This window comes from Octodon degus, unplaced genomic scaffold (assembly GCF_000260255.1).
Source record: "Octodon degus isolate 3935 unplaced genomic scaffold, OctDeg1.0 scaffold00301, whole genome shotgun sequence".
NCBI lineage: Eukaryota > Metazoa > Chordata > Mammalia > Rodentia > Octodontidae > Octodon > Octodon degus.
This window is the reverse complement of record NW_004524877.1, coordinates 371691-380526: the sequence shown is the minus strand read 5'-3', so window position 1 is coordinate 380526 and position 8836 is coordinate 371691.

Below are 8836 nucleotides of genomic sequence, written 5' to 3'. Positions count from 1 at the left end.
GAAAATGGATGTACCTTGAGACCATCATATTAAATGGTTGGGACTTGGGATTGGGGTAGGGGGAGAGAGAGAGAGAGAGAGAGAGAGAGAGAGAGAGAGAGAGAGAGAGAGAGACAGACGGACAGACACAGACAGACACAGACAGACAGACATGGGCATAGAGGCATGGACACAGACACAGGCATGGACATGGACACAGACCCAGACCCAGAGAGATTGCTAAAAAATTGCTGGAATGACTAGGATATCTGAGGATACATGGTACTAGGCAGTTATAGCATAAGAATATTACATTTTTGGGAAAGAGCTATTTTACAATCTAAATTAACACAGAAAGATTAGAATACCATAACATAATTCTTTCTGTGAATAGCAGGAAATGTACTCATAGACACAGGTCACTCCACTGATGTTTGTCTTCACCAGTTTTTTCTTCTCTGTGGGAGCTTAGCTGTAATCCTCTGAGATTTCAGAGCTGTTACTACCATTACTGCCAACAATTCCACCACTGCCAGTGCGATGATGGTGCTACCAGCTAACACTAATGGCCATAATGAGAGAATCATGGATCTTCTTTGGAGCACTGTTCTCTGTCCAGTTTGAAGCCATATTTAACAAGAACTGCTACTTGTGGCAAGATTACTTCACTTTTAAAATATTTGGTCTGGGGGAGAAAAATAAAATAAAATATTTGGTCTGTCTTGGGTAATAGCTCTCACTGTTTTCTTCCTCTCATACTGTCTTTCAACCTAGGCTTGGACTTTCCGAGATCTTGAACAAAGAACAAGCTGAGTGGTGGACAGTGCAAACAATGCTCTATCAAGTTTTCTTTACCCTTATTCTGTTTATTAAAATTTGTGGGCCTCCAATCTATTATTTCCTTGCAAGAGCCTTTCCCAAAAGACTTCTCAATCGTTCTTATAAAAGCATACCTTAAGCTACCCTATTAGTCCTCTAGACATATCTGAACCTTATTTAAAACAGAAAATGCTTATATTGCAATCCCTGGTCCATCATATAACTAAATTAATCTCCTCCAATCACTCAGCCTTATCAAATCATTACTGATCTTTTATTATGTTTGAAGGTCTGTTCTAGGAAGGGAAAAATGAACACAAATTCAATTTCTACCATCATGTCTGAAGTATGACAGACAACAAATGAAAAAAATACAAGATTTGGCATTGAATTGTTCTGTATAGAAAAAGTATAGGCTACTGTGGCAAGGATTCAACTAAATTCTTGCCTAAAGAGGCTGAAGAGAAAATGTGCCTTAAAGAAGTGATATTTGACCATATTCAGGATGCTGTAGAGGAGTTAACCAAGTAAAAGGAGAGAGAGAGAGAGAGAGAGAGAGAGAGAGAGAGAGAGAGAGAGAGAGAGAGATTTTCTTAATGTTGTGGAAAATGTTTTTTCTTTTGTTTATTCCTTCACTCAACAAATATTTATTCAGCATCTACTGTATCAGTGATTGTTCAAGTTAATAAGGATATAGTACTAAAAACATCAACAAATTCCATGTTTTCATGTTTTGTACATTTTTAGCAGGAGAAGACAGAAAATTAACAACAAATATATAAGACAAATGGTATGTCAGATGAAAGCACTGTCAGGATTTATTTTTCAAATAATGAAGGATGATAGAGAGTACTGATGGCAAGCATAGGGGATGTGGTGGAGTACAATGTGCAAAGGTATGTGTGAGGTAGGGAGTTTCTGAATACTTTCCAGAAATGAAGTAGCCAAACATGGCTGTAGGACCAGGGGTAGATTCATTGTCCTGATCAGTAATATTTTCTACTGATAGACAACTTCACTTTGATGTTTATTATTTTACATATTGCCTAGTCTTGCCTAGTCCTTGCAAGCACAGCATAGTTGACCCTGTTTTACCAAAAGCTTTTGATTTAGCATGTTATAGGGACAGTTTCCATGGAAACATGCCTTCAACTTTATAATAGAAGTCAATAGAGAATTAAGATTCTCTTTACAGAAATGTATTCATAGTCAAGTTTTCTAAGTTTCAAATGTGTTTGTGGAAATTAATATCTTAGACCTTTAATATTTTTGAGGCAGTGCCTTGCTAGGTCATTTAGGCTGGCCTCGATGTCACGGTGATTGTACTGCCTCAGCATCCAAAGTTCTGGTACTACAGGTGTGCACCACTGTGCATGGCAGAGCTCCAAATTCTACATGATTAAATCAGTCAGCCAAAGATAAAAGTGTGTGGGCAGAATGACCAAATGTGCAAAACAAGGGCATTTTTATATCTCTGAAAAGACAATATTCAGTGCTTTTGCAAGGCAGGGAAGCAGTATATGCTGCTGTATGTAGTAGTATGCCACAGTATTTATTACTGTCTGGCTTTCATAGCAAATGATGTGTGGCCAAGTGTTCAGAAGCCTTGTGTTATTTAACAAGTAGACAACACATATAGAATGTTTGTTGTGAATGAGTCTGTACCAGTGGTGGCAAACCTACAGCATACATGCTGCAGCTGGCTGTTTATATCATTGAAATCTCTAAAAGATTTGCCATCGCTGGTCTAGACTGCATTTCCAGAATGAGTTCCTGACAGATTTCATGGCCAAGAAGTTGTGCCAATAAATAGTACTAAGAAATAGTGCAAGTATTGGAGTTTAAAGTAAAGGAAAGATGGAAGACGCTATAGTTACTCAGCCAACACCTTTTAGTCTGGCTCTATCATTTGCAACCTATATGAATTTAAGCAATTCTGAGTCTCAGTTTTCATCTATGAGATGGGAATAGACATTTCAAAGAATGTTAGGAAAATCATAGTAAATTTAGGAAGTATTTCAGTATAATAATAGTTAATTTTATTGGTATCTATATCTACAGATAGAAACATTATAGTTTTAAACATGAGTTAGCTGTAATCCTGACAACCCTACTAAAATATACTATTATTCTTCTCACGTTACACATGAAGAATCTGAGACTTAGAAATCTTAGGTAATTTATTCATACAGTGAAAGGGAGAGCTAAGATTAAAACCCTAGCAATCATGTTCCTAACTCTAACACTATGCTGCCTAGGTAGCTATTCAAAAGTATAGATAGCTAATTTCTCAGCAGGTTGTGTAATCTAAGTAGTAAATAGCATAAGTAGGAGTCAAGCAAAGTCTGTGTCCAATGTCAGTGGGTTTTTTTCCCATTATGCAGTCTTTTGATAGCACATTGATAACAGTAGCTGTCATTTGTTCACTGCCCATTTACTAAGCACTTAATATAAAGTTCCACTAATATTCATTATCTAGATAACCGTGCATGGTAGATGTTACTATCCTCACTTGATATATGAGAAAATGAGCTTCTGACACTTGATCAGTATCAAACATCTCAAGGTTTGAATCTACATATGCATTGTGCCAGAGCCTATATCTTTTGCATCTTACTATCAGTCACTTGAAGTGGAAAAATCACTGTTATTTGTTAATATAGATTGGGTGGGGGTATGTGTGACTAGAATCAGTCACAGTATGCTTTTGGGAATTCACTTAACATTGTTTAACCTGAAGATAAGGTCAATTAGCTATCATCTTTGAAATCTTACAGGGGACTCAGGTCAACAATTTCTGACACTGCCAGTGAAGCGGAAGACCCAATACTGTTATGGACTACTGGAGTCTTTTAGAATATTTTGCTGAGTTAACAGATCTATAATATTCAAATAACAAAACTAAATAAAAAAGGAGATACAGATGAATGTCCATTTTGTATCTGTGTATTCAAAAATGGTTAGGATAGATATATAGTTACATTCTCTTAATGAATAGAGGGATTTGTTGTAATAGTGTTTGTAAATAGGATATCAAGTCCTCATCTTGTACAGCAATTAACCACTAGGAAGAATGTATGCAGTGTGTTAATTATTGAAACTGTCCTACCAATTTGGTTTGAAACTGTCTCATCGCTATTTATCAATGAAATTATGAAAAAAAGAGAAATATTACTACATTCACTATGATTTAAAATGACACATCTGCCTCTTTCTTTTTTCTTTCTTTTTTTTGTGTTTTAGGGAAGGGTCTACAGGGTGTTCAGGGTCTCACTACTAGATTAGACTCACAGTGATTAGGCTGTTTACAACTTCCCAAGAGCTGGGATTACAGGCGTGCACCACCATTCTCAGTCTCAATTGCTGTCTCAGTGTACCCTGGGGGCAAGACCAGGCACAGCAGGCCCAGGACCAAATCTCTGACCTCTGCACCTGCTTGCAGGTGCTTTAATCCACTGAGCTATTTGGCCGGCCCAGGCATTTGGCCAGCCCCTGCCTCTTTATGGTTTCCTTTCCATTCCAGTTCTTTTCCTCCCTTCCACATTTCCCTCCTTGTCCTTTTCCTCTTTCTTTTCCTAGTCTCTCTTTTTTCTCATTTTCTCTCCCAAACTTCTCCCTATATCGAAGACAACTTAAGTTCAGGCAGGGGAACATAAGGCTATCTTCTATGAATGTGTTCAGGGGTACATCAACCTTGGAACTGAATGATCTCCTTGCAGAGATAGTGGCCCTGGTCAGGGTGTCTTCATATTGATGAGAATCTAAGCAACTGGTCTGACCTCATCAGACTTGATTACTTGTTGAGTGAGCCATTGAAAGCATTTGCTGTAATTTGGAAGCATTACTTAAAAGCAGTAATCAACAGGGTTATGGCTGGAATAGCAATGTGCATGTGAAATCTTTCACTAATTCATGTATTTGGACATTTTATTCTTCAAGTGTAAGTGTCCCATAATGTCTACAGGAGGGAGAGAAAAAGAAGGAATCAGGGTTGCTATGAATCATAAAGGAGCTACAAATGCTCAGTGCAATATGGAAACAGAAGCATGCCCAAATACTTACAATACATGCATATAAGTGTTTTTCAAGATTCTATAGAAGTTAACATAAGATCCCAGAGTAAATAACCGTTCATTTTTGGAAGTGTAGGAAATCATAGAAAGCTTCAGTGAGCAAGTACCATTCAAGCAAGGCCTTCACAGGTGAGCAGCAAATCACTGAAAAAAGAGGGAATTACATTTCATGTGGAATAAAGTACTTCTCTAAATGTACAAAAGTATGAAAAAACACAGAGTTCCTGCAAACAACAAATAGTTTAGTGTTCTTGGTAAAGCCTCAAGTCTATCAGTTGTCATTAGCTGGTTTTGGCTTGCTTCTTCTGATAGGTGATGAGTATTACACTACTACTAGTAGTACTAGTAATAGTAGTAATAGTAGTAGGAGTAGCAGCAGCAGCAGCACCAACATATAATTCTGGCACCATGTGAGAATATGGGTTTCTCCAATTTTTCCAACCCTTAAAGGCTGTGTGAGAGTATTGTGAAATAACTATAAATTCTAAAACATTATGCACTGCATGATAATATCACAACTCTCCTCGGCCCAAATCAAAATCTCACAGGAAAGTTCAAGAGGGCAGGTCCAGTCTTCCAGCTCCAACCCCTTTTTGCCTACCTTTGCTCAGGGATAACACACTCTGTCCTTTCACCTACACAGTTGCTTTTCTTCAGTTTATGTTGGAAGACACATAAGACTATTTCACAGCACTATCCAATTATCCTTTTCTTACTACTTTTGTCCCAGGGCCCCAAACAAAGATACATATCCTTTTAAATTTCCACTCTTCACCCCATCCTCCCTCACTTCATTCTGAAAATTTCAGGCATACTTTAGCTCATTTATTTTATCCAAGCACATTAATTATAGCATCTGGGACCTTAAATGTCAGTTATAATGTGTTATTTATAGTATCTCCAGGGCTTTAGTGGTGTGGTGAGTGTCTGGCAGAATTCATACTAACAGTCCTCTTGGTGGTTAAACTTAACAACCTAGGGTTTCAAAATACTCTTCTGTTTAAAGGATTAGTGGTTAGATAGGATTTGGTAAACGGACATATTTTATTGTGATCCATGAAACGGGCAAGGAACGCATGCTTGTGTAATCAGTTGTCTCACAGGAAGCCCCCAAAATAGATATTTCTAAAAAAGTGGCAGATTTTCCAGGCCAAGTCCATACTGAATAAATGAATTTTATTTTATAACTTACCTTTGGCAGTAGTTCGTCAATGATATTATAGATGGGTGATCATATCTTGTGTGTGTATATGTGTGTGTGTTTTCTGAACTAAAAGGCAATACGTACATCCTATGGATTGATATATGTTCTTACCATACCTAAACTAGTATTTGGTACATAGGGGCTGGATTAATTGAATGAGTAAATGATAGCTACTTGAGTAAAGCAGTAATGCTGAAAGATAGGCTAAGGTTCAGGGATCGACAATTTTAAAGAAACCCTTGCTGATAGAACTGTAACAGTACAGGGCATTACAATTGCTTCCTGGTGATAAGGAAGCTGATTATTTTCTAGAGGTAAGCATTTATTCTATACCATAGTTCTTCTGGTTATATAGTACATTGATGCTTGTAGCCAATTTAAAATTTCAACAATAGTTAATTGAGTACCCATATATCAGATATGAGGATAAGTAATTGGTTCCATAAAGATGAATAAGATATAATTCTTCCCCTTTAGGAGTATGTTTGCTTAACAGACTGAAAGGATTGTGTCCACATATCTATAGCACAGAAAAGAAAATGAAGCAAAGCTCTTTAGAGCAAAAATATGGGCTGTGAAGGGTCAACAGAGGATTTGAATTTGACCTAGGAGGATGTAGTGGGTTAAATGGTGACCCTCCAAAAGATGTGTCTGATTACTTAACACTGGTAATTGTAGTTATAAATTTATTTGAAAAAAAAAGTTCTTCTGATGTAATTAGGTGACAGATTTTGAAATAAGATCATCCTAGATTAGCACAGTAAGATTTAAAGCCAATGAAAGAAGATGCAAAGAGGACAGTCATAAAGAGGGAGACAGAGATTGTAGCTATGTTGCCACAGGAAAAAAATTCACCATGAGTCACCAGAAGCTTTTAGAGATAAGGAGTGATTCTCCCCTGGGCCACTGAAGGAAATGTGTTCCTGCTTACAACTTGATTTCTGACTTTTGGATCCAGAATATGAATAACTTTCTGTTCGCTAAAACCATTAAATTTGTGGTAATTTATCTCACCAGTCCTAGAAACATTAAAGAAATGCACCATAAAGGTTACTATATTTCAGGAAAACATAAGGAAGAGCAAGATTTTGATATATGGAGATGCAGAAAGCATATTCTAAGCTGAGGAAAGCAACTGAGTCAAGACATGGGGAAATATTCAGGGTAAATTCTGAGGGGATTTGACTGACTTTGTCACATACAAAAGTTACATTTTTTGTTATGTAGATCTTGCTTTATCTTGGTCTTAACAATCCAGCAGAAAATATAAACATGAGGTATAAAATGTAAAGTCATATTAATATGCTGAGCTGTAAAAGGCTCAACTCAACAACTTTTGACATTGCCAGTTCTATGGATAACCCACTACTATTATGGACTACTGGACTATATTGGATTACTTTACTGAATTCACACACATACAATATTTGAATGGCAATGGAATACCCATCTCCGACAAAACTAAACAAAAAAGGGGGATATAAATGAAGGACCATTTTGTAGTGAAGAAAATATATATCTGTATATAAAAATTAGTTAGGATTATCTATCTATCTATCTATCTATCTATCTATCTATCTATCTATCTATCTATAGCTACTTTCTCTTAGTTTATTGAGAAGAAAAATTTGTACTAACAGTGTTTAGACAAGATATCATGTCTGTATCTTGTACTATGAATAACTACTATGAAGACAACAATATGCAACATATTAATTATTGTAACTGTCCTACGAACCTGCTTTGAAACTGTCTCATTGTATTTCTTCCTCAATAAAATTAATTTGAAAAAAAGACATGGGAACATAGGATGCAAAATATTCATGCAGTTGGACCATCAGCTACCTGGAGCTGGAAAAAAAAAACCCCTACATTTGGGACTGTTTCATGGATCATTAACTTAAATATTTTCACATCTGTTTTTCAGGATTTAAAATTCATTGTATATTTTGGAGGTATGAAAAACCAAAATTCCATTTAATTTAGCAAAGCTAAATATACTTACTGATTTCTCCAAACAGACAGCCTCATTGGGTATATGATTCCACATTTCCAAGATTCCAATAGGTTAGTTTGTATAGCCAAAAAGGCTACGACGAAGAATTTGTTTTAGATGAATGGAAACAAGTCTTTTCCTAATTTCTCCTGCATTCATTCTTTTTTAGTGTAACCATCATTTTGGGAAGGAATTTCTTTTTTTTTTAAACAAAACTGGTAGGACAGTTTCAATAATTAACACATTGTATACATTCTTCCTAGTGGTTCATTGCTGTACAAGATGGAGACATGATATCCTACTTACAAACACCATTAGAACAAATCCCTCTATTCGTTAAGAGAATGTAACTGCAAATCGATCCTAGCCATTTGAATACACAGATACAAAATGGACATTCATCTGCATCCTCTTTTTGTTGTTAAGTTCCATTATTTGAATATTATAGGTGTGTAAACTCAGCAAAATATTCTAAAAGAGTCCACTAGCCCATAATAGTATTGGGTCTTCTACTTGACTGGCAATGTCAGAAATTGTTGACCTGAGTCCCCTACAGCTCAACATAACAGCATGGCTTTACTTCTTATCCTTCGTTTTTAAACATTTCTGCTGGATGGTTAAGATGAAGGTAAAGCAGGAACTATGAAACAAGAGTTGTAGCTTTTGAGTCAGATAAGGTTCAGTGAAATCCCCTCAGGATATATCCTGAGATCCTGTACCTCAGATTGTAGAACGTTTGTCAGTGTCAGCCACGTGGATGAGTCA